Here is a 25,785-nt window from a genome sequence, read left to right as displayed (position 1 = left end):
TCTAATGCAGTTTAAAATTTACTGACCCCAAGATACTTTTCTGGAACTCTCAGACTAGGTGATTCCTCTTGTTAAACACTGCTAGAGTACCTTACGCTTATTATTATAGAGTTGAAATTCATTAATTCACTAATGAATGATTTTTGTGTGTCACTTGCATGTGGCAGACAATATTCTAGGTAGTGGATGGTATCCAGAATAATAAATCACTTCCTTTATTGAGCTTATCTTCTGTTGTTGGAGAGAGAAAAATAATAATCTCAGGTAGTGCTAGTTGTTAAGAAGCAAAACAAACAGTGCAATTGGATAGAGTCACTCAGGGCAATTAGAATAGCAATTATTGTAGGTAGATATATTACAAAAGGCCTATTTAAGGAGATGCCATTATTCAGAGACCTAAATAAAGCTGTGTTAGTTTTTTTGATAATTGCTGTAACAAATTACTACCAATTTAATGACTTAAAACAATAGAGAATTACTATCTTACAGTTCTGTAGATCAGAAGTCTGATATGAGTCTCACTGGGCTAAAATCAAGGTATCAGAGGAGCTGAATTACTCTAAAGGCTCCAGGGTAAACTTTGCTTCCTTCCTTTTTCGAGATTAAAAGCTACTCATATTTTCTGAATATTTTCTCCATTTTCAACGACAGCGAGTCAAATCTTATCCCATCACATTTCTCTGATCATCTGCCGTCATCACATCTTTCTCTGATTAACTCTCCACCTCAAAGTCTTTAAGTTTAACTATGTCTTCAAAATTCCTTTTGCCATGTATTGTAACATATGCATAGGGTCCAGGGATTACAGCCTTTTGGAGGTGGGGTGCACTATTGTGCCTACCACAGAAGTAAAGAAGAGTTGCATGTAAAGGTGTAGGGAAAGAGCATTCAAGGGAGAGAAATTAGGCAAGTGCAAAGACACTGAAGTGGAAAGAAGATTGATGTGCTTGAGTCTACAAGACCCGTATGTCCAGAGTGGAGGGAACTGAGAGAACAGTAAATGATGTCAGTGAATTGAGCAGAGTCCAGATAAGGCAGGACCTTGATTGTGTGTTTTATTTTGATTGTTATAAAAAGTCACAAGAGGGTTTTGGAAAAGATGGTAACATAATCTGTTTATTTTGTTTCTTGTGTGGTTACCACTAAAGTATGAACAATTTGAGAGAAGGGACCATGTCTGTTTCATTTGCCAGTGTTCCTCTAATATCTGGTTAGTTCCTGACTCAATAACCCCACAGTGAGCACTGTTTGGTCAATTTGTGAGTGAATGAGATGTGTTGCCCACAATAAGTAAGTAGTCAGTATAGTTTCCCTTGCCTCACTTCCACCTGTCTTCCTATGTTCCCATCCTCCTTCTCCTTCCCCCACTCCTTCCCTTCCTTCTTTCCCTCATTTCTTCCACTCTTGTCAGAAATATGGGTGCTGTGAAGACTTAAAATCAAATGCTTAGGGAGTGGAGAATGCCAGTGATGTCTGTGGGATAGAAGCATACTTATCTGAAAATAAGAAAAGATTCATCTTACTGCCAAGAACTCAGCTCTAGTCTGATGGCTGTTCATGATGCATATCTTACCAGATTAAGGTTATGATTTGGTCAGAGGAGGTAGGGCACAAACCAGATATAGAACATTTTTTGCTATCCTTTTGATCTACTTCCATACAGTTTGTAAAATCCACACTTAGATTGATTGCTACCTTAGAATTTTCAATTTTAAAATGAGATTGTGCTATACCTTGTAGCCCTTGACAGGCTTGTCGGGACCACACACCAAATATCAGAGCAAAGTTATGACTTATCCCTTCTAGTTTCTCATAAGCCCTGTCAAAAATAGATATAAAGTCTCCCTCCATATTCAACTCTTACTAATGGTCACTTAATGACTGTTATATGCCAATTAGGGTAGTCTTTATCTGTACATAATTTTCACATCAACCTATAAATTAAAGAGTTAAATCCCTATTTTGCCCTTTGCAGGAAGCCAAGTGTAAAAAGTTAAACAAAATAAGATATACAAATATGTGTATAATAAGGTACTGTTTATCTAAAATATATAAACATGTGAAGGGAGCATTACATTTTTTAAGAGTGAAAAACCAAAGGCAGAAACAAATGTTTTTCTATTGGAAAGAAAACAATCAGATATTAGAGGAGAAATGGGTGAAGAAGTTAGACTTCTCTGAGACTTATTGATCTGTAGATTCAACTTTAGAATCATATAAATATTTTGAATAGTTTTACAACAAAATTAAATGTACATAAGCAATCCATAAAGTGAAAACACACTGAAATAAATAAGCCTTTCTCCAGTTGGTGGCATGACCACACAGAGATAAGTTATTTCATATGATTTCAAGATATGATAATTTGAATGTACATCTTAAGAATTAATATGTAGAAAAAAAATTCTTAAACTCTTCAGTAATTATGTTTTAGGTGGTAGTGTTAGTATTATTCTTCTGAGACTATAGTATGTATAAGAAGGAATAAAATGAATTAATAATTATATTTTGTTGCTTGGTTCTTAGTTTTCTCAGCCTAGAAGAAAGGATATTCAGAGTTTATGAGATTAACTGAAAGGTCCTGAATTTGAAATTGAATTGTCAGTGTGAGCTCAGGTTTTAAAAAACCAAACAAAAAGTTACAAATTAGCTGTGTCCAGAGAAAATCAGTTAGAAGCCACTTTTGGCTTCTAATAAGTTCTCAATAAGTGCAATTATTCTCTCAGTTTTGAGTGTATTTATTACAATATCACTGAGAATGAGGAACTATGGTTCAAGCACAACTGGCTGCTGGAAAAAAAAAACATCATTTATGCTTAAAATATTTGAGTAAGAGTCCTCTAATACACAGTGCATTAACAATACCAGATAGAAACAATAATCAAAATGGAAAGAATGGGTTCTCCATTACCTATCTCAGTCAGCTGGAGCGTCAGTACGGTTTATCTGGAAATAATACTTTAACCAATAATTTCCATGTTCATCTATATCTAGTATTTTGCAAGAGCTATCAGCAAAATAGCTAACGTATTTTCACATCCATCTTTTATTATCCTTCCCAATGTCTGATGTACATGGCCATGCAAAGTTTCATGTCCATATTGAGATCTGCATGAGAGAGGAGAACAAAGTTAGGTAACAGCTTGCCTGTTAAGGCAGTCCCAACTGGTTTAGCACCACTCGTCATCAGACAATGATGTCATCAGACAATTATGTCATCAAAATATGAGCATCGAATAAGGCAACGTCTTAGGATCACATCTTTCTTATTCTTCTCGTGCTTTTAGCCTGGCCTCATTCTTGTCTCTGAAATCCTAATCTGAATTTTGCCTGTGATCCATCAAATTTGGTATGATATGAGATGCCCCTGATAGCTTGATTCTCAGCTATACCTGTGAATTTTTCTGGATTTTGTTTGAATGGCCAGTTTTTATTTCTTGTGGATATGTGTTTATTTCTATCTGCAGCCATTTTGTAAGCTCGTTCAAATTTAATATCTATATTCCTTGAGACAGTTCTGAAATATCTACATTAGAACTTTAAGCAAGTATCTGGGTGTGCTGGTGTGAATGTATGCGTGCGTTTATGCACATGAATGTGGTCACTGTGTATAAGAGTATGTAAGGGGATGTTAGGCAGAGTGATGAGTCCACACTAGAAATATGTTGACATGGGTTCCAGCCCTGACGATATTCATATCTTTGCAGTATATTTTTGCGCAAGTCACTGGGTTTCTCATTTTTCTCACTTTTTATATGCTTGCTGTGTACTAGGAACAGGGTGACAGTGGTTAATAGAATGGCCAACATACAGCGTTTGCCCTTGAAGAACTCACAGTTGATAGAGTCCAGTGGGGAAACAGACATGTTATTATACAGTTGGAGTGAGAATTAGTGCTTATTCAATTCTCATTATGTAACATGCATCATAACCCTATATTCATAATCTGATTTAAACAGTATAACAACCCAATGAAATTGGTGCTATTACTATTCACATATTGTAGACAAAAAGACTGAAACTTAGAAAGTTTAATGACTTACCCCCAAATCAAATAACTAATGAGTGTTGCAGTTCACACTCAGTACTCTCCGACACAAGGCTCCACTTTTAAATGCCATGTCATACTGTCTCCCTCAAGCATAAGTACAATACTATAGTAATAAAAGAAGTACAGAAAGAGTGCAGTATAGAAACTGAAGAAAATAGTTCTTTCAGAGAGAGGTGAGGTGACATTTGAGCTTGTTACGAAGACGTAGGAGATTATCAAAAGAGAAGGGAATAGCTAAAAAGGCCTAGGCACAAAAAAAGGAAAGGCCAGGTCAGAGAAAGATGGGATTAATGTGGCTAGGCTTCATAACATTCAGGCTTGGCTGAGTAACATGAATAAAGGATACTAGGTATCAGGTAAGACATATCAGATTGGGGGAAGATTATAAAGAGCCCTACACTGGAGTGCTCATATTTTAATGTGTGAGTTACCTGAGGTTCCAGTAAAGATCATAAGTAGAACAGTCTGAAGAAGAGCCTGATATTTTACATTTCTCACAAACTCATAGATGATAATGCTGATCTTTGAATAGAAAGATTATATACCACATATAGAAACATGGATTTTATCCAGAATAGCTTCTGGAGATGATACTGAATTTGTATGGGCAAGGGAGAAATATGGTCAGGTTTATATTTCAAAAATATAATTTTTGCATCACTGTTGAGGATGAGTTTCCTAACTTCGATAAAGAAATGTATAAAACCAAATAATATATTAGGTTTTTGAAGTATTCATTGTTAATTTACATTAGTCATTATTAGTTAGGTTATTCATTCTTACTTGATAGTCAATCTTTTAAACATATTCTAAAAAATAGATGAGATAGTCAGTCAGTGATTCTAACTTAAATTTCATGATTTTCAGATTGATTCACACCCTTACATGATTTTTTGTTGCCAATAAGTATGATTGGATGATTTTCTGCATTGATAGAGGTCTACTATTTGTTTTCCATATGGGACAAATTTAGGCTTATGAAGAAAAAGAATATTGTTGTGCCTGTCAAATAGTTTAGACACAGTAAGCAGAGACTTAACCACTCAGCAGGGTCTCCATCCAGTAACTGTGCCTGCTGGGTGTATGTGTGTCCTGCACTTTAAAGGAGACAAATTTGAACAAGGGCCCTGGAGATCCATAATCAGAAACTCCTTCAGCCTTTGCAAAGATATGCACCATTTGGTTCAAAAGCATAGCAGTAGCACAGTTGTAACAGAACAGGATATTTCTTTTCCCTAAAGATAGTGAGTCAAAGAGACATTCATTAATTATTATTGGCAAGCATATAAACCCTCTCATTAAGACCTAAAAGGAATTTGGATATACATTACTGCTGCCATTTACAAATCAGTCACTTGAAGTCCTTAATGAAAATATTTGCTCCAAATCACAGATTTTTAACATGGAGGGTTGGGTACAAAAGATTACACTTTGGAAACCTAGCTTCCTGGGAATAGGAGTAACACTTTGATTTCTCCTGTGGTACAAATTTTTAATTTCAAATGGTTAATGGGTGTTTCTGCTTTGATATCTCTTCAACACACTTATGTTCTCATGCTTAAATGACCTGAATTTAACTTGTTAAACTTATTGTACAAACGTGTTCCACTTCTTTCACATTCTTCCTAAGAGTGCAACATATAATGCATCTAGCTACACAAAGTCAGAAAACTCCAAGTATCCTTGACTTGCAAATGCATATATGTGATCTTAACTGGCATATAAATTGGAAAATTGAGCTAATGTGTAGTCCTCCACACAGTTTCCAGATTGAACTCTGGATAGCATACTTAGGTGACTGATTTGAATAGCAGGGCAAATTTTTTGAGAACAGAAGTAACATTTGAAATATAACCCACAGAGTTGAGTTGAACGTTGTGTCTTGAACTTAACCATATTAAGTGCCTGCAGAAATATTAACATCATCCACTGGACTTAAACAGGACCCAGAGTCTTACATTATTCAGAATGTCTAGGATACAATTCAGGAAGTACTTAGCATACAGAGAATCAGGAAATCCCAACCTAAACAGTAAAGGATAATCAATAGATGCCAAGGACAAGATTATATGTATGTTGGAATTATCTAACAAAGACATTAAAGCAGCTATTTTTTAAAATGCTGAGTGAGCAACGATGAACACTCTTGAAAAAAAAATTGAAAAGTAACTACAGAAATATGGAAGATATAAAGAAGAACCAAATGGAAAGTTACTGACCAAAAAATATATTAACCACAAATTTAAAACCCACTAGAAGGACTCAATAGCAAAATGAAGATGATAGTCTGTGAATTTGAAAATAGGTTAATAAAAATTGTCTAATTGGAACAATGAGAAAAAATAATGATCTTAATAAATGAACAGAATCTCAGGGAACTGTTGAGCAACATAAAAGACTAAAATTTGTGTCATCAAGGTGCCAGAAGGAGAGAAAAAAAGAACATGATGCTAAAAATCTTTCGAAGAAACAATAGCTGAAAGCTTCCCAGATGTGGCAAAAGCCTATACATTCAGTAGGCTGAGAGAACCCTAAATAGGATGACCCCTCAGAAATTCATGCCTGGACACATCATTATCAAAATACTGAAAACACAAAACGAAGAAAAGAATCTTGAAAGCATCCAGAAAAATGCCATATTACCAACAGGGGCACAATGATTCAAATAACAGCAGATTTCTCAGAGAGCAGTGTAATGTTTTGTTTTGTTTTTTAATTTTATAAAAGTATAGTTGATTTACAATGTTGTGTTAGTTTCAGGTATACAGCAAAGTGATATATATGTGTGTGCATATTTTTATATTATTTTCCATTATAGGTTATTACAAGACATTGTGTATAGTTCCATATGCTATACCATACGTCATTGTTGTTTCTGTTTTATTTAGAGTAGTATGTATCTGTTACCCCCAAACTCTTTAGTTTAATCCCTACCCCTTTTTCCCTTTGATAACCTACATGTTTTTAAAGTGTTGAAAGGAAAGGACTGTCATGCCATAATTCTATATCCAGTAAAATATCCTTCAGAAATGAAAGTGAAATAATATTCTTAGATGAAAGACAACTGAGATAATTTATAGCTATCACACCTGTTCAGAAACAATTGCTGAAGGAAAATCTTTAGACACTAGGGAAATAATATCAGAAGGGCACATAGAAAATCAGGAATGAAGAGCAACAGAATAAAAAATATATTTAAAAAAGTAAAATAAATTTAATAAACTCATTTCCTTTTGAGTTCTTTAAATTCCTTTGACAATTGAAAACAAAATGTATAGTGTTATCTGATAGGGGTTTCCACATATATAGATACAACATACAAGACAATTACACCATTATGTGGAGAGAGCAAGGGAATTTTTTTGGTACCAATTATCTACGTACCAATTTTTTGGTACCAATTGAAGTGGTATGATACTGATTTTAAATAGATTTTGAAAGTTAAGAGTGAATTTTGTAATTCCTAGAGAAACAATAAAGAAGGAAACAAAATAGGGGACAGGAGGCAGAAGACATCATTTCTATCTGTAAGATTTTACTATAAATAAAGTAAATATGGCAAAATATTAACATGTATTATACTTTGGTAGTGTGTACATGGATGTCTGTCATCCCCTGTACTTATTTATGCTGAAAATATCTTACACATAATAATTTAAAAATAAAAACAGAAAAGAGTTACACAATTATTTTCCAGTGTGAAATTAAGATGAAATTGTTACTTTGCTTAAAATATTAAGGGACCTGGTTCTAGAAAAAGCATGCAGAGTCTTAGCTTGCAATTGTAAAATGTAGCCTATTAACTGTTCATTTCTTTTAAAATAATAAGCATGAACATTTTTGTGATTTAAATATAAGCCATATTTATTATAGAAAAAGTATAAAGAAGAAAACAATTATCAACTCTAATCCTACCATTTTAAAAATTGTAAATCTTATTTTACACTTTAGCAAATTTCCTTCAAAGCATTTTTCAATATTCTTTTATGTAATTGATATTGCTGTAATAAAGTTTTTGTTTTTTTTTTGGTTTTAGCTCAACTTTTAAGTCAAGCCTTATCCTTTCTTCCATAATTTAACTTATTTTTAATCAAGAAATAAGAAGAGATCATATGTTAGAAAAAAATAGGAATCATGGGTTGATTTTTAGTAACAAATTTTAATTTCCCAAATTTAAATTTAAGAAATATAAAGAATATAAAGAAGGTTCTCTTTCAAATCCACAAAATCTTTAATAACATGAATCATTTAGAATCTTACCTAGGCCATGTCCTGTGCCCTTGGCTATCAATTAGTCTACAGCTTCCTTCACAGCAAAATTTGGGGCATCTATGACAACTAGTTACCTTTCAACAGTATTTTGTGTATTTTCTGCCTTGGAGATACTTTTTTAAATGTGAAGCTTGAATATTCACTGGAAACCTACCTTTTGCCAAACACAAAGTATGGCCTTTAAAACTTAGCAAAATAAATCACACATAGTGTTACAGAGAGTACTTTTCTATTAACAAAAGTATACAAGAATCTGTACACCTCCAGGTTTTTTCCTCCAGGCTTCTACACCATTAGATTTTTATAATACTTCTATAAAGCTGTTATCACCACTAGACAACAAAAAAGTGAATAAGGGGATAAATACATCAGGTGGAGTGTACAAGTGCCTTGTCTCTTAAATGAGAATATACTCCTTTCTGGAAATCCATCACAAATAAATAATTTTTAAACAAACTAGAGAAGCAGGAGCTGCAGTGGAGAGAGGACTTAACAGGGTAGATAAGTGCATATCTTCTGAAGGGAGAGTGCTTGGGATAGAATATGGGCAGAGTAATTGATTAATTGTAATTTTGATGAGTTAATTAAATTTTCTGAGTCTTTATTTCCTCTTCTGTAAAGGGGGATACATCTTAGATTATATTCAGGATTAAGTAAATCGGTATACATAAATAAACATACACTTTTAGGACAGCATCTGGCTCAGGTGCACATTACGTAATGTTCAGTAGTGATGGTAGTCGTAGTAGTAGTAGGGGTTGTAATATATGGAATCTGGACATTAGAGTCAGACACACGCAGATGCAAATCCTTGCTCTTCTGTGTACTTGTGTGAGCTCCTCAGAGCATTGTGTAATGGCTCTGAACCTATTTTTCTATCTTTAAAGTGACAAACGTTATGCCTATTGATAATTTGCAATTATTAAAAGAGAAAATACATGATAAATGCTTGGCACATAGAGAACTGTAGCTGCTCTTATCATCACTATTGTTGTTGTTGTTGTTGTTCAGCAAGAAGCTGATGCTTAAAGTAAAAGACAAATATAATTTTCTCATAAAAGATTAAAGACTAAAGAGGAAATCAGTAAGTTGCGCAAAAATTCCCGTATAATTCAATGTACTTTTCTTTAAGAATAGAAACTGTTTTAGTAGCATATTTTCTTCTGGAATGTTGAGAAACATACACTAAAAAGTCAAGTTTGGCTATAGAACTTGCAGAATAAACTTTATCTTATATTGTATATTGTCCTACAAAAAATTTAAATACATGTAGTTCTATGCAGACAGAAAAGGCAGAAACTGATGGACTAGACCTTCTAGTCAAAGTGGTATGCAGGGGATTTATGTTAGAGCATTCAACCCTGTCAGCTGATTTTATCCCTAATTCAGAGAAAATTTAGTAGCCCTGAGTTTTAGTGTTGTTTTTTTAACTAATTTGAACTTGAGCAGAAATTTAACTCTTTTAAATTACAGTTTTCTGAAGCAATAGTACCTATTTTATATTACAATGGAGAAAATATAGCTATAGATTAATAGCATAAGAATTATTTGGATATTACTATATCCAAAGTATTTGCATTTATGTGTGTATGTATCCATTCATTTATTCAATCCACAATTTTAAGTTTTGCCTTGTTCTGTGGTGAACTTGGAAGAGCCTATAGGAATTAAGACTAAAAATAAGTTATCAAGTTTGTGGAAATAAAAATATAGATCAGGAAGTATAGGCCAAGTTGGGGAGAGATATACAATACACAGTTGAACAGGTCTTAAGGATTTATATAAATCATACAACTGAGTCACATATTTTGCTCTAAGTTTCCTGAAAGTCAAAGTGAAAAAAGGGAAATATATTTAGCTACATGGTTCTAATTAGCCAAAGAACTGTATAATTTTCTTTTCTTTCAGTGAGCTCTAAATTTTTTTTTCTTGCCTGCCTGCCTGCCTTCCTTCCTTCCTTCCTTTCTTTCCTCCTTTCCTTCTTCCTTCCTTCCTCTTTTTACAGAGCCCATCAAAAAGGGCACAATCAACTGACAAAGTACAAGAGGAAGGTATCTTATAGTAACGCTCTAGGAAATCTAATATCTCACTAAAATACAAATTTATGGAGGAAGTTCTGCAGGGTTCTAAGACTAGATGGTCCAACCTTTCAGTTGGTATGTCTTGATCCAACAGTGAGCCATAGACTATATCTAGAGGGATATATGACCTGCAAGTTTTTAAATAATCCCTACAATTACCACTTTTCTGATGACTGGACCACAGACTCTGAAGTTTGTTGCCTGGGATAGGCATTAATAACTGGAGTACAGAAAGTCTGATTTGTTCTGTAAGAACTCCTACAATACTTCTAATCTGGTTAAATATATGTCTTAAAATAAGTGCTTTAAAAGCAAGAAGTAATTTTATAAACTACAAACAAAATGATCATCAAATGTATCCATGCCTTGGATACATCTTTTATTGAAAAACCAGAGTATATAAAGTACAGTTTATTATTGAGAGACTAACTTAGTATATAAACATATACATCTATATCTAGGTATCTATGTATCTATGTATGTATGTGTCTGTCTATCTGCCTGTCTGCCTGTCTATCTATCTATCTATCTATTTTCATACTGTTTTACCAACAGATCACTCTTGGTGCATACATTAATTCTGGCCCTACCACTGAAAACAAACAAACGAAAAGAGATGCATGGTGCTTTAGGGAAAAAACAAAAAAAATAAAAAATAAAAAACACTGGAGAAGGAAACAGGAAAGCCAAGTAAGAGTTCTTCATCTTCCATAAGTATCTGTGTGACTTATGTGTAAGTCAGTTATTTAAACCTTAGTTTCTTCATCAAAAAACTAGGATTTTGCCTAAAAGAATTAGGATTTTGGATTAGATTACACCTGCAATTTTTTGTAGGTCCAACATTCAATGACTTACTAATCCCGTGAACACTTAACACACATGAATTCATGAGTTTGGTTGAGGGCAGGGGGAATAAATTAGATGATGATATATTGCAGATAGTGTTTAAGAGACTTCCCAAATATCTTGTAAAGAAGCAAGATTAAGTTTTTTAAAACTGAATATTGTATGAATGCAGTCTTGTAATTGTGATTAAAGATATCAAAATCATAAGAACTATGATAATCATAATTTATGTTTATAGTCAGTTTAGGACAGCTGTTTCAGTGGTTTTGCGCATAGTGTTTGATGAAGTCAGGATTGTGGGTTCAATCTAAATAAAACCCAATTAGTTTCAAAAATAGTAAGTTTTCCTTTCTGCCTGTTGATGGTCCTTGATTTAGGGGCAGCCACTGTGGAAACCACACAGTGACTGGACAAGATGTGAAGAAATCAATGCAAGGCATTTCAAGTCAGAACAAAAAGTCTGTGAATATCGGTGTCTCCATACTAGCAATATTACTACCTGCATATCATGTGATATTAAGGGACTTCGCAGACACATCAAAGAAACAATTCTATGAGAATTTGCAAAGACATAATTTCAAATGAAATATTTGGACAAAACATACTCTGTGGCAGAATGCAAAAAAAAAAATGGCCTCAAGATCCTCTCATTTCTGAATGCATTCCCTTTGCAATGTGACATTGTTTTTCTTCTTGTAAAACTGGAATCTTTTCTCTACCTGTTGAATCTGGGCTTGATTATATGACTTGGCTTTGGTCAATGGGACATTAACAAACATGAACTTGACACAAAGAGAAGCTTAAAAAGCTCTTGCACATTGGGGCTATTTTCTGTCGCTGTTAGGAACCTCCAAGCCAGATGAAGAACCAGAGCCAGCCTAATAAGTGCTGGAAATACATGCCCAGTATCTCACATTGCCCCATAACTCTGAATAGAACCAAATAGTACCCCAATGACTCTGTAAAAGAAAATATAGGCACTGGTTAGGGGATTTGTTGATTTGAGAACTATAAAACAGAAACATACTGTATTAAAATGTGTATTATCTTGCTCTAAATATGATTTCACTAGGGGCATATTCCTTATTAAATAAAGAAAAGGAGATATTTTAGGAACATAATCAAATAATTAATCAGTAAATTAGTCTTAACTTTTTGTTGTAACTTTCGCCACTTAGACAAGTCACTTAATCTTCTAATACCTACTAATTGATCTCCCAATCATTTGACCTTGAATTCAAAATACACAAGGATTACCAGAGTTCTATTTAAAACTTAAATCTGATCATGATAATCCTCTGGTTTAAAAAAATCTGGCTCCTTATTTTGTATAGCATAGGTTTGAAATTTTGGTTTTAGCTTCACAAGGCATTGATTAAGTAAAATACTAGGTGTCAATATAAATAAATATCAACAAACAGAAACTGAGCCGCTCTCATTGAAAAAGAGGTGGAACTAGAACACAATTCACTATTTTGCTGATGTCTTTGGAGAGGTTACTACAGGCATAATTTGGCAAGAGATTAAATTTCAAAATCTTTAATATGGCCAGTGACATTTTTAAGCTCTTGAGTAGGTAATCTCATCTTTAGCAACTTCCTGTCTTGCAATTTATATTTCAGTAATGCCAGAGAACTTACAGCTCCTGAAAGGTAGCATGTCGTTTCAGACTTCCCTATTACTGCTTTTTCTGTATAGATTCATCCACTTGGGTATTCTTTCTCCTCTTTGGAGTAATTTCTGTTTGTCTCTTAAAATCTACTTTAGACGTAATCTCCTAAAATCTTTCCCTAACTCTAGATGGCATACCTGTGTGTTTACATGTACCCCTATAAATCTAAGTCATATCTCTGTCACGGTTTTTGAGCTATCTGTATACACATATGTCCATAAAAGCGTGGCTGTATGCTATGGATTCTCAGCATACATCTATTTTAGATGATCTATAATTGTATAAGAATTCAACTTTGAGTTAGAGCAAGGTAAGTCTTCTAAGTAAAGTGATCTGAGAAGTTTGGGGGATGAAATCTCATTACAAAATATTTACTCTCCCTGCTCCTAACAAACTCTCATTGTACAGTAAATTGTACAGTAAAGTACACTCTACTCTCAAGAATTCATTCTTTTAATAGTCAAAGTTTCATTGGTTTATACAAGTCCATTACGCCACTAGAAGGAGGAGTGCTCTAGTTATCTGCTAATATTTTATGTGAATTAGGTTACCAGAACTTTTTAAAAATATCAAGATCAAGCTGGAATGACATAAATAGATGGGAGGAAGAATTAGAGGACTGAAAGAAGAGAAGTAAATATCCAAGGATAAATGACGTGCTACTTGGTGATAATATTCCATTAGAAATGGAAAAGTCTAGTGGTTATCTCAATCAGACTGCCCATAGTTACAAAGTGAGAATTTGCATATTTGCAGCCATACACGAGAGAAAATTGTTAAGACAGTATATGTCCAGTATGTTTCATCCTATGGGAAAGAGAAGAAAATTCATTTTCAGCATGAAATTTAAAAGTTATGATTTGCAAAAGGAATAATTATTACAAGATCTTTCCCCCCATGTATGGCCAAGGGCACTGAATGTGAAATGTACATGCAAGGTATGCGCAAAGATGTCTCAATTATATAAGAGGAGGAACTAACATATTTGAAGTTTATTTTGGAGAAAGCAGACCTTACTAGTAGATGAACCCTCTGTTAGCTAAAGGCAAACTTGAAATTATTGCAGAAAGATAAAATTTTAAGTATAAATGAGAGCCTTGATAAACTGAACTAATTCTCCACTGTGAACTTCTGAGATACTGTAGTATCCTGAAACTCAATGAAGAAATATGGTAGAATCTGAATAATATAATCATAAGATAAATTTGAAATATATTAAAAATGAATCAGTTCTCTTAACTACATTTACCTAAGGGGTTTCTCCACTTTCTTGGAAAGAAAAGTAGGAAATTCATATTTTATTACATCTTATATTTATAGATTTTCATTAACTAAGGAGACATATGTAGTGTCATTCAATATTTTGAGCCCAGTTATCTCAATCAAGTATTTTGTTGTTTTTATAATGTCCTTTTTGATATAGAGCAGTAGTTCGTAACTCTAACTGTATATTAGAATCACCTGGGGAATGTTTAGAACTCACCAGTGCCTACACCAGAATGCTTCCAGTGACTCTAGTGTGCCATGGCTGCACTGATACAGAGGGATTCCCAGACAAGGCAGATTTAATCGAATTGCAGTTTTAAGAATCAGGTCATAGAATAAACAGACCATATAAACTTACAGTATTAGGCTTTAAATGGTTTTATTTTTTATCTTTGAGTTTTTAAAGTTGCAGCTAGGGCTGGTAATCTTTAAGACATTAAACCCATGGTCATAGACAACCTTAGATTCAGCTAATAATATGTCCCCCACAACAGGGATTGTAAATAACACAGGATGTGACAAAGGGAGTTTAGGATTAAACAGTTTAGTCTGTGTAGGAAAGAAAACAGGATTAAATTATATTAGAGGAGATAGCACTCAAGAAAGATTTTCAAGAAATCGGTTCTTATTTGAAAAACGAGAGAGAGACAGAATATTGGAATGGGGAGTGGCTAAGAATACAATGTTAGAGAATATAGAAGAATGTAGGTAAGGGTGGTGGAGAGGTGGGGCAGCGTGTAGGGGTGTGTCTGCAGCTCCTGCCCTTGTCTAGGGGACACTAGGCTATGGGGCAGTCTCACAGTTGCCAGCAATCCACTGTGGAGCCCCACAAGGCCAGCCTTGCCCCAGCCCCAGCTGGCCAGCCACCTCAGCCTGGGGCGAGCCCCACTGCAGTCTCATGCCAGCTGGTCCCAGTCATGCCTCTGCTATTATCACCAGGAAGGCAGCCTGTACCAAGCAGGTTGCAAGCTTGCCTCTCCATCCAGGGAAAGTTTTCCTTGTGGCTACCGGTGGGAGCTAGCAGGAGTCCGGTCACTGCCACTGCAAGAGTTTATCCTGAAGCCAGCATCAGAAAGAAATTTCAAGAGAATCTTGACACCCTTGAAAGGAAGATACCAGGTGAAAGAGGACATGTTTCAAGATTTTTTGCAGCAAGAGCAGTACAACCACTATGGATGCCCAGGTTCCCAGCTGCGCTGGTTCTGGGTGACTCAAATAACTGGGCTCTGGACTAGCCATTCTGAGACAGAAAGTCACCCTGAGAGTGACCAAGATGGCTCAGCTCCTCTCATGAGGACACCAAAATCACAACTAATTGCATAACAACTGATTAAAAAGACTGGAACCTACCAGAAAAGATCTTCTACAGCCAAAGACGTAAAGAAGGAACCAAACAAAGGAGGGGTGGGCTCTTGTCATAATCAAACCCCATATCCCCTGGGTGGGCAATCTAGAAGCTTAAGAATGATTTTATTACAGAGATTCTCCCACAGGAGTAAGAGTTCTGAGCCCCACATTAGGCGCCCCCAGCCTGGGAGTCCAGCAGGAGGAGGAGCCACCAGACATTTGACTTTCAAGGCAAGCAGAGATGGACTGCAGGAACTCCACAGGATTGGGGGAAATAAAGACTTCACTTTTAAAGGATGCAGACGTGTCATCTGCACCAGAACCAAAGACAAAAGCAGTAATTTGATAGGAGCCTGGGCCTGAGCTACCTGCTGGTCTTAAGAGGATCTAATGGGGAGATCGGGAAAGCTGTGAACTGTGTGTCATCCTGGGGACATAGACACTGGTGCTCAATCATATCAGGGAACATTCATCTGCATGAGCTCTCCTGGAAGCTGACATATTGGCCCCAAGACCTGGCCCCACTCAACAGCCTATAGGTTCCAGTGCCAGGAAGCTTCAGGCCAAACAACGAACTAGGCAATGGCACAGCCCAACCCAAAAGCAGACAGGCTGCCTAAAGACTTCCAAAGCCCACACCTGCCTCCAGACATGCCCCTGGACACAGCCCTGCCCACCAGAAGGCCAAGACCCAGCTCCACCCACCAGTGGGCAGGCACTGGCCCTTCTTGCCAGGAAGCCTGCACAAGCCTCTAAACCAGTCTCATCCACCAGGGGACAGACAGCAAAAGCAAGCAAACTAAAGACCTGCAGTCTGCAGACCAAGTTTGCAAATGCAGGCCAGGCACTAACCTGGGACCACCTGGACCCTGGCCCTTGGATGACAAGAGGGGAGTACACTGCTGGGATGCATAGGAAATTTCCTACAGAGGGCCACTTCTCCAAGGTTGAGAAATGTAACTAACCTATCACATACATAAAAATCCAAATACCAATTTAGACAAAATGAGACAGGAGAAGAATATTCTTCAGATGAAGGAACAAGATAAAACCCCAGAAGAAGAACTAAGTGGCGTGGAGATAGGCAATCTACCCAAAGAAGAGTTCAGAGTAATGATCATAAAGATTATCAAACAACTCAAGAGGAAAATGGATTCACAGAGCAAGAAGTTAGACATTTTAAACAAAGAATTAGAAAATTTAAAGAACAGCAGAATTGAAGAATGTAATAGCTGAAATGAAAAATACACTTTATACACTATAAGGAATCAATAGTAGACTAAATGAGGCAGAACAACAGGTCAGTGTGCTGGAAGACAGAGTATTGGAAATCACTGCCACTGAACAGAAAAAAGAAAAAAAAATGAAGTGAATTTAAGAGATCTTGGGAAAATATCAAGCATGCTAATGTTTGCATTATAGGGGTCCCAGAAGGTGTAAAACTGTCACTGTTGGCAGATGACCTGATACTGCACATAGAAAATCCTAAAGATGCTACCAGAAAAACTACTAGAGCTCATCAATAAAGTCTGTAAAGTTGCTGGATACAAAATTAATATACAGAAATATTTTGTATTTCTATAACTAACAGTGAAATATCAGAAAGAGAAATTAATGAAACAGTCCCATTTTCCATTGCAAAAATAATGAAATATCTGGGAATAAACCTACCTAAGGAGTCAAAAACCTGTACTCCAAAAACTGTAAGACACTGATGAAAGAAACAGAAGACAACACAAACAGATGGGAAGGTATACCATGTATTTGGATTGGAAGAATTAATATTGTTGAAGTGACCATACTACCCAAGGCAATCTACAGATTTAGTTCAATCACTATCAAATTGCCAATGAAAGTTTTCATAAAACTAGAACAAAATTTTTTTAAATTTGTATGGAAACACAAAAGACCCCAAATAGCCAAAACAATCTTGAGAAAGAACAAAGCTGGAAGAATCAATTTCCCTGACTTCAGACTATACTACAAAGGTACAATCAAAATAGTATGGTACTGGCACAAAAACAGACTCATAGATCAACTGAACAGAATAGAAAGCCCAGAAATAAACCCATGCACTTATGGTCAATTAATCTACCAAGGGAGGCAAGAATATACAATGGAGAAAAGACAATCTTTTCAATAAGTAGCTCTGGGAAAACTGTACAGCTACATGTAAAAGGATGAAATCAGAACATTTTCTAACACCATATAACAAATAAACTCAAAATGGATCAAAGACATAAATGTAAGAGTGGATACTCTAAAACTCCTAGGGGAAAACATAGTCAGAACCCTCTTTGACGTAAATCACAGCGATATTTTTTTTGCTGTCTCATAGTGTAATGGAAACAAAAAACAAAAATAAGCAAATGGGACCTAATTAAATTTAAAAACTTTTGCACAGCAAAGCAAACCATAAACAAAAGGAAAAGACAACCTATGGAGTTGGACAAAATATTTGCAAATGATGCTACCAACAAGAGATTAATTTCCAAAATATACAAACAGCTCATACAGCTTAATAGCAAAAAAACAAACAACCCAATCAAAAAATGGGCAGAAGACCTAAATAGACATTTCTCCAAAGAAGATATCCAATGGCCAATAGGTACATGAAAAGATGCTCAATATTTTTTTATTATTAGAGAAATGTAAATCAAAACTACAATGAGATATCACCTCATACCAGTCAGAATGGGCACCATTAAAAAGTCTACAAAAATAAATGCTGGAGAGGGTATGGAGAAAAAGAAACCCTCCTACACTGTTGGGGGAATGTATGGAGGTTTCTTAAAAAACTAAAAATAGAGTTACCATGTGATCCTGCAATCCCACTCCTGGTCATACATCTGGAGAAAACTCCAATTTGAAAAACTCATGCACCTCAGTGTTCATAGCAATACTATTTATGATAGGTATGAAATGGAAACAACCTAAATGTCCATTTATAGATGACTGGATAAAGATGATGATTTAAATATATATATACTGGAATACTACTCAGCCATAAAAAAGAATGAAATAATGTCATTTGCAGCAACATGGATGGACCTGGAGATTGTCATTCTAAGTGAAGTAAGCTGTAAAAAAAAAAGGAAAAATGCCATATGTTATCACTTATATGTGGAATCTAAAAAATGATACTAATGAACTTATTTACAAAACAGAAAGAGACTCATAGACATAGTAAACAAACTTATGGTTACCAAAGAGGAAAGTGGGGGGTTGGGAGGAGAGATAAATTAGGAATTTGGGATTAACATGTACACATCCCTATATATAAAATTGATAAACAACGACCTACTGTATAGCACAGGGTACTATGTTCAGTATCTTGTAATAACCTATAATGGAAAAGAATCTGAAAGTTATATATAATATATATATATATATGTATGTATGTATGTGTGTGTGTGTGTATATATATCTCTGAATCACTTTGCTATACACCTGAAATTAACACAACATTGTAAATTAAGTATACTTCAATTAAAACATGGTTAAAAAATAAAAGAATTTAAGTAATATAAAATGATAGGAAAATAAGAATTAATAATTAGCATGAGAAATTCAACTTTAATCACAAATTCATTTACAACACACTATAATGCAGACTTAGCAATAGCCTAATATATGATCTAATAAAAATTTAAATCTAAGGTTCACCAAGAAAACAGATAATCCTCACTGAGATGATCCTCGTTGAAAAACCCACTGGATTTCCCCTTATCTCTTTAGAAACTGCATGTTAGGACATGTTAGATATTCATGTTAAATAAACTTAAAGATTTCCACATGGTGGCAGTAAGTAGCTGTTGCATGCAAGGAAAAGAACTAGCAAATGCTTTCTTTGTATCTCTGCACTGAAATCTCTGCTACACCAAGGTGAGTGTCTAATAAGACTAAATATGCTAGGGAATTCAGAGTGATTGTGAAAACCCTATCTTTAAGTTGCCTTCTGGGACCCATGTATTAGAACACAAATGCTACAACTCTGATTATATAGCAAGACCAATAACATCTGGCATCCACAATCACAAACTCACAGACTCTTACTTACTCTTTTTTGACTCTACCTAACTCTCCAGTTGTGCTACTTGCCAATTGCATAAGTAGCACTTGTGCTATAGTTCACTATACTGTGCCTTGCCTTACCTTTGTGCCTCTTGTTAAGTTTCCATATATGACTAATTACTACTCTTCATTCTGAAAGCTCATAAGAGATCCCATTCCTCTCATTCTCAATGAGGTATTCCTCTTATGAGTGTTTGCCTGATCATATGCATAACTCTATCCTAATGCCTATTACTCAGTATTCCAATTATTTGAGTCTCCATTATAGTAATAGATTGACTAATTTCTTTCATGTCTGAGCCTTGTGTTCAAGGCTTCATACTTATTTTGTCTTAGGCATTGTCATGGATAGTTGAAAGTGGGTGATTGGTGTACAGATTGTAATGTAACACTACTTTATCAGCAGAAAAGATACTGGGCTGGAGCAAGGGGAGTCAGAGGGAATCTTGGAGGAATATGGGTAATGGTGGCATAGTATGATAGCATTCTCTCCTTCTCATTTTGTACCAACTCCCCCACCCCCCGCCCCCAGAACTGTGAGAAGCAAACATTGCAATTCCTAGATAGAAGGTCATCTGATTGTGGGGTTGGGGGAATTGAAGGAGCAGATTGAAAAAATCAGAATGGAGATGTCATGAGCCAGATGAGCCCAAGAATAGCCTGGAGGTGGGAAATGGAAAAAAGCAACTAAGAGCGCAGTGCCACAGGGCTAGTGTATACATTGAATTTCCACACAGACATTTGATGAAAAGGGCATGGCTTTGCCCCTGAAGAAGCTTCAAATCTCACTGCTTTATTATTTGCACAACTTTAGGGAAAAAAATCCTGTAGGCCTCAATTTCCCCTTTGATAATCTGAGAATAATGGTATTACCCAAGTTTTTTTTTTTTTTTTAATGAATATGGTAGGAATATAGTAGACCCTTCTCTTTTCTTTCTCTCCAATGTAAAGTGAAAAGATATGGAGCTTTGAGTCTATTAGTATTTATTGCAAAAACTGACTTGACTGTACAGACCAAATTTAGTTTTGATTATTACCAGTGACTGACTTACACTGAGAAAATATATATAGTGGACAACTGAAGAGTAAGTAGATCCTTTTGTAGGCTGGTGGGGGTTGGAACAAACATGATAATCGTAACATATGCCTATTTCCCTCAAAGCATATTGACATTGTTTAAAAATACCAGAATCTTATTGTTGTGACACTTCAACTGAATATAGCAACAGTTTAGGCTTTTCCCTAAGAAATTATCCTCAGCGTTTATATTATCTGTTCTGGAAACAAAGGAAACTGTGATTCTGTATTCCATATCACAATTGTCGATATCCAGCCTCTTACACAAAGGGCTCCAGATGGAGGCCAGTTGAGGTTAAGAATGGAGGACACTCCAGGTGATCTGTATAAAAGAAGCCTACACAATAAGGATCTTAACACTAAAAACAGATGGAAACAACAATGAAGGACAAATGAGGCAGAATCCAACAGACCCTTTCTACTCCCACAGGAAAAAAAATGCCTGGCAGTAAAGTGCTTCCATGTCTGATACTTTACACTTAATAATATGCTTTCCCTCAGTTTACAAAACATTTCTTATAAAGTATGTATTCCTTGACACATAATAATAATAATAATGGACTAAAATGGAATAGGCTCTTTTAAGGGGGAAATATAGTAGTAATCGAAGTTTTAAACTCATTTATGAGTCTGCATTTACTTTTGTGGTGATAATTATATTTAAAAACACATGGACCCACTGGGGAATTAATATTTAAAGATTTTTATAAGTAAGTCCTACTCTTGGTTATATGTCCCGTTTTCTAGCTCTAACTTTTATTCTGTGATAGTAACCCAGGTGATTCTAATCTGAAGTCAATCTTGGAAATCTGATTTAGCTTTTTAATCATTTCCATGTATCAAAGAGCAGCCATTTGGGAAAAAATAGTTAAAAATAATTAGAGGGGAGATGGTTATAAGCTTAGGTTACTGTTCAGGTCCTTGGTGGTAGTCTTGAGTTTATAGGGGTAAAGTAAGTATGCAGCAAGTCAAAATAAAGTTAGATAATTGGAAATTGGGAGGAGATGTGAGGTCAAACTTTACCTTGTTTAGAATTTTGTCCACAGCATACCATAAAACCAATAACAACAACAACAACAACAACAAAGAAAACTCAAAATTCATTTAAACTCAAATCTGTGAAAACCACTTACATAAACATTTGAATGATTTCATTATTCTAAGTCCTTACATTTCTGTCTCCTTCCACTCTTCCCATACCCATGGCTACTGCCTTAGTTCAGGCCTACGATATGTTTTACCTGTGTTGTTGAAATAGTCAATTTTTTTTCTCACTGTTTCTGTTTTTTCCTTATCTCTGTTCCATTCTCCACATTGGCTCTAAAATGCCTAGTTTCAAAATATGCTCTGTCCTCTCTAAACTCATAAGCCCACCATACAACTCTGTGATCTGACCTCTACTGATCTCTTTAACTTGGCCTCTTGTCATGGCCACACATACACACCAGGCTTAGTGAATTATGTATAGTTCCCAGAACACAACCGATTTAGATTATGTTTTTAACCTCAATGCCTCCAAGCTCATGCTCCTTCCTCTTTCTGACCTTTCATGACACAACCTATATATACCTTCTTTTGAGAAACACTGATCCCCACCCCTTAAATAACTTTGATCACTCCACTTTGTGTGCTGCACCATTTTCTATTATAAGATTTACTATACCAAAATCCAACCACTTGCTTACTGTCCTTTATATCTTATGAAGTCTTTATAGCTCACAGTGTCTTGCACCTCAATAAATGGATTAAAATAAATCTAAGAATTTCACCATAAAATAACTGAGCTTATGTTTATGCCAGCTGTAGAACTGATATTGCATCCATTTATCTGCTGACATATACTGAATGAAGCAAGAGAATATATTCTGTATCTTCTCTACCTTTGGCCTAGTTTACTTTCCTTTATTTTTATGAATGGAAGCAGCTGTAGGATATTTAGAGGGTCTAGGAGTATCTTTTTGTAATAAAAAAAGCAAGTCACCGAATTCTGTTTGCTAAAGGAAAAGCATACTTGAAAGCTGTTCTTTTCGAGTCATTATGGTATCAAGTTTATATTGTTGCATGAATCAATGAAGAATACTCTGATAATGGAAACACTCAATGGAGATACTTGCATAAATGCTGTATTTTGTTGTATTGATGTGAAAAACTCTGATCCTCTTTCATTAAGGATATTTTTGTATAGAGCATTGTGAGTAACAAATACACACACATACCCACACATCCTTTTTCTCTCTACATTAAAATTTTACTGCATCTGAAGAGCCTCAGATATTTTAGTGTGGAGAGAAGACCAAAAGAAAACCAGAGCTAGTGGTGATTGTTAAAATGACAAAATGACCAGAATATGTCACTATTACCAACCAATCTAATTTACCCTCTGCAACCCTGTTTTTGGGTTAAAATTAAATTTAAAGGATCCAGATATCATGATGTGACAGCAGATAAAATTTAAAGAACTGTTTAGTGTCTTCATTATGTCATAGAAACAGTATAAAAAAAGTACTCATAGAGTGAATATCTAGTACGAAACCTGGCTTTAAATCAGAGACTTAGAAAATATATGATATTTTATAAGCCATTTAATCTCTTAACTTTGTTTTCTGCATTTATGTATAATAAAATTTATAAAATTATAATAAGGCATACCAGGTATACTGTCTGGAAATCTAATGAGAAAGCATATGGAAAAGAATTTTGTAGAATATAAAACCTAAGAAATTGCACATTAATCATTAAGTGTTTACATATTAATATAAAACTTGCAATTATCATCCATTATAAAACAATTTTCTCATTAATGTGATCAATTATTATCATATTCTAGATTGTGGTTCCCAGTATTTTCAACCATGAAAAATCAATTGTAATGATAAGAAATTTTATTGTGGATTAACCCTTATAATATCATTGACAGAGAAAATGCATAATGACACAAAGTACTATGAATTTAGTAATAGGGAATTATAAAGCATTTTAATTGAAATAGCATGAATATATATTGGATAAACAGGAAAACATCAGATGTGGATATAGATATCATATACATAAACATATACATATACAGATATATCTCCGTAAATGATGGATCGAAAGGATTTGTGAGCAATAAAGCCACAGTTGCTCAGGTATACTTGCTACTTAGAGGTCAAAGACAACAGTGCTAGATGGATATCATATACACATAAATAGATTCCAAAAATCTATCAGCCTAACTCCAATTTTTAACAACTTCCCTAATTTTTAACAACTACCAAGTCCTCCCATAACTTGGTAATAGGGCCAATGTTGTTTGGATCCTATCAACTATTATTTTTAATTAAAGTGTAGTTGATGTACAATGTAAGTTACAGGTATACAATACAGTGATTCACAAATTTTAATGGTTATACTCAGTTTATAGTTATTGTAAAATTTTGGCTATATTCCCGGTGTTGTACAATGTATCCGTATAGCTTATTTTATGTATAATAGTTTGTACCTCTCAATTTTATACTGCTATATTGTCCTTCCCCCTTCCCTTTCTGTACTGGTAACCACTAGTTTGTCCTCTGTATCTGTGAGTAAGCTTCTTTTTTGTAATAGTCACTAGTTTGTTGTATTTATTAGATACCACATATAAATTATATCATACAATATTTGTATTTCTCTGTCTGACTTATTTCACTTACCATGTAGACCTCCAAGTCTACCCATGTTGCTGTAAATGGCAAAATTTCATTCTTTTTTTTGTGACTGAGTAGTAGTCACTGTATCTATATACCACATCATCTATATCTGTTCATCAATTGATGGACACTTAGGTTGCTTCCATATCTTGATAATTGTAAATGATGTGCTGTGAACATTGGGGTGCATTTCAAATTAGTGTTTCTGTTTTGTTCCGGAATATACCCAAGGTTTGAAGTGCTGGGTCATATGGTGGCTCAATTTTTAGTTTTTTTAAGGAATTACCATACTGTTTTCCACTGTAGCTGCAACAATTTACATGCCCATCAACAGTGTAGGAGGGTTCCCTTTTCTCCACATTTTCACCAAAATTGATTGTTTGTGTACTTTTTGATGATAGCCATTCTGACAGGTGTGAGGTGATGATATATCATTGTGGTTTTGATTTGCATATTCCTAATGATTAGTGATGTTGAGCATCTTCATGTGCCTGTTGGCCATCTACATTTTGGACAGACAACTGTTGTTTTCTTGATTAATTTTTTAAAAATTTATTGCCTGTTCACAGATGTTGTAATATTTGACAATTCTAAATTCCTCAATACAACCAGATTGTGTGTCTTTTGTTAGCAAAGTCCTCATGAAGTATTCAATGCCTTATTTAATGTGTTGATAAAATGAAGTAGCCAGCTTAGATTAATAGTATGTTTTATAACCCAAAATCTGACAAAGTATGGATTGGACTTGTAACCAGATTCTATTAACTTGTCAATGGGACAGCAGTTTTTGGAGATTTTACATAAAAATCCTTGTCCTAATCCAAAATCTTTCAGAATAATTCTAACATTTGTATGGAAACCTCAAAAGAAAGTATATGAATAATTCTATTTACCAGCATTTTGTTACCTAAAGTCTGAAGAGAGGCATATGATAACAGGCAATGAGATTCTACCCTCTTAGCCACCTGAATTTAAAAGTCATCTCAGTACATTCTTCTCACTCTTACTTTATATCCTTTTGGCCCTTAATATTATGAATGTTATTTCTCAAATAGCAGTCAAAGCCATCTGTATTGAACTTACAAACCAATTTGGGAATAACTGAAATCTTTATAATATTGAATCTTCTAATCCATGAAGATAATTTATTTCTTGACTTATTTGAGTCTTTCTAAATATCTTTCATAAAATTTGTAATTTTCACTCTGATAGATTTAGTGAAAGGTACTGGATATTCTTATGCTACTGTAAATCTTTAAAATTTTATTTTCAATGTCTTTGTGCTTTCATCAGTTGAATTTTTATGTTGGTTAATTTCATCAGTGGTTTTTATTTTATGTCTTCTGTATTCCTACTGGTTTGCTTTCTGTCTATTATGTCAACCATCCATGAATGTAAATTAATCACACTCCAATTGTAAATTTCTCTAGT

This window comes from Camelus dromedarius, chromosome 10, assembly GCF_036321535.1.
Source record: "Camelus dromedarius isolate mCamDro1 chromosome 10, mCamDro1.pat, whole genome shotgun sequence".
NCBI classification, from domain to species: domain Eukaryota; kingdom Metazoa; phylum Chordata; class Mammalia; order Artiodactyla; family Camelidae; genus Camelus; species Camelus dromedarius.
This window is presented reverse-complemented; position numbering follows the sequence as displayed.